Source organism: Hydra viridissima, unplaced genomic scaffold (genome assembly GCF_058129835.1).
Source record: "Hydra viridissima isolate aposymbiotic clone 2 unplaced genomic scaffold, HvirCarnegie_v1 scaffold_14, whole genome shotgun sequence".
Lineage (NCBI taxonomy): Eukaryota > Metazoa > Cnidaria > Hydrozoa > Anthoathecata > Hydridae > Hydra > Hydra viridissima.
The window spans coordinates 9,654,831-9,657,330 of NW_028324313.1; positions in this window are offsets into that span (position 1 = coordinate 9,654,831).

Below are 2,500 nucleotides of genomic sequence, written 5' to 3' on the forward strand. Positions count from 1 at the left end.
TTAAGAAAACGTGTTCGCCTATAAAAATGCTCAGTTACTTAAGAAGATGCATGCTCGGTTAAAATATCGCTAGGCAACTCAAGAAATTCCTCTTTCGATAGTAAAAAGGCTCGTGCGGTTAAAAAAAGTGTTCGTTTAATAAAGTGTTCTTTCGCCTAACAAAATAACCCTAACGGTTAAAAAAACTCTTAAAAAGTTCCTCGCTCGGTTTAGAAAATACTCAGCCTTGCTCGATTAAAAAAAAACGCTTGTGCGGTTAAATTTACAAGTGTTCTGTTAAAAAAAAAAACCTGTAACCCTAACCCTAACCCTAACCCTAACCCTAACCCTAACCCTAGCCCTAACCCTAACGGTTAAAAAAAACGCTTGTGCGGTTAAAAAAAAACACTTGTTCAGTTAAAGAAACGGTGGTACGGTTAAAAAAACCCTTGTTCGGTTAAAAAAGCACTTGTTCGCTTAAAAAAATAGTTGCTCGGTTAAAAAACCGTCTTACGGTTAAAAAAAACTCTAGTTCGGTTAAAGAAACCGTGGTACGGTTAAAAAAACCCGCTTTCGGTAAAAAAAAAAAAAAAAAAAAGCACTTGTTCGTTTAAAAACACTTGTTCTGTTAAAAAAAAAATCACTTGCTCACTGGAAAAAACACTTGTTCGGTTAAAGAAACGCTTGTTCGGTAAAAAAAAACTCTTGTCCGGTTAACCCTAACCCTAACGGTTAACAAATACCCCGCCGATTAATGAGTTACGCGGCTGCTTAGGAAAATCCTCGGTCGGTTATGAAAACACCCAACCGCTTAACTCTTTCATGCACCAATTATTTTTCTGTAACTAACATAACTCATAAAAAAACATCTACAAAATGACAGTGGTACTATGAAATGTTAAATTAGACTTTTTCTACAGCCTTTTTCAACTCTCATTTATAAAACAATATTGTTTTCAATCGGTTAGAATGCACCATTTGAATTGGGGAAGCTTAGCTTGATTTGTTGTTATACAACAACCCAGCGCATGAAATGGTTAAAGAAATACCCACCTGCCTAAGAAAATACCCAGTATCCTAGGAAAATCTAGTATCCTTAAAAAAAAATAAAACCCTCTGTCTCTTGAACATAAATGCAAAAATCATTTAAAAAAGCAAATTCATTTTCAAAAACGTTTAAAAAGTGTAAACCACTTATTAAAAGAAGACTTTACAAAATACTTCACTGCTATTTAAAAAATACTACACATCTATTTCAGAAATTCCAAACCACACTACAAAATGAATTTCAAAAACATTTGTTTGTTTTCAAGACAGAAGTTTTCATTACAGAAGACGCTGAATCCATTTTAAAAAGATGCACAGTGAAAAATGCCTACTTTTTATTTTTTTCAAAGGCTCGGTCACTTTCAAAAATTGCAGTCCCTTTTAGAAAAAAAAGAAGTCTTTAATTAAGAAGCAAAAGGTCTCTTTAAAAAAGAAATACAAGTTTTCATTTTAAGAATGGTAGATGTGACTTAACCAACAATTTTAACTCACATTTAAAGAAACACATTAAGTCGCTTTAAAATATATAATAAGTCACATTCAAGAAGCTTCATATCACTTTAAAAGGGCTTAAGTCACTTTAAAAGTCTCTTAAATGTCTAGCTCACTCACTCACTCACTCACTCACTCTCACTCACTCACTCACTCACTCACTCACTCACTCACTCACTCACTCACTCACTCACTGCATGATCAAAGTCTTTTAAAAAGACTATTCATGTTTGAAAAGTGCTATTTCACTTTTGCTATTTCCAAATAAATAAAAAGTTTACATCACTCTCAAAAAAATGCAAAGCTGCTTAAGAAAAAGCTAGGTCACTTTTAAAAAAGATAACTTCATTTGTAAAAAGAACATCAAGTCGGTTAAGAGTTCTCTGCTCACCAAAACCAAAACAAAAGGCTAAGTCGCTTTAGAATGTAAAACCAACTGCAAACCATTTTAAAAGGGTTTAAAGCCAGTTTAAAAGTCTCACCAGAGATGTCCAGCTCACTGGAACAAAGTCTTTTAAAAAGATTATTCGCATCAGAAAACAGCTAGCTCACTTTCAAAAGTGTTGCTTTAGAAAGAAGCTAGTTCGCTTTTAGAAACAAAAACTTCATTTCTAAGATGAAAATCGATTAAGAGTTGTCTGCGAAACAAAACCAAAAGCTTATTTGATTTAAAGAAACAAAAAACGTTTAAATGGATTCAAATTCACATTGTGAAGTAGAGCAACTTTAGAAATACAACAAATCACATTTTTAAAATTTTGCACATTGCAAAGGTCGTAAGCCACTTTAAACGCAAGCCTAACCCTAACCCTAACCCTAACGCTATATCATATTTAAAAAAGAGCCTAAGTCACATTAAAAAGGTCACATCATTTAGACAACACGAAGCTGTTAGTCCAAACAACTTGCAGCATCACCATCACCATCATTGTCAGCAGCAGCAGCAGCAGCAGCAGCAGCAGCAGCAGCAGCAGCAGCAGCA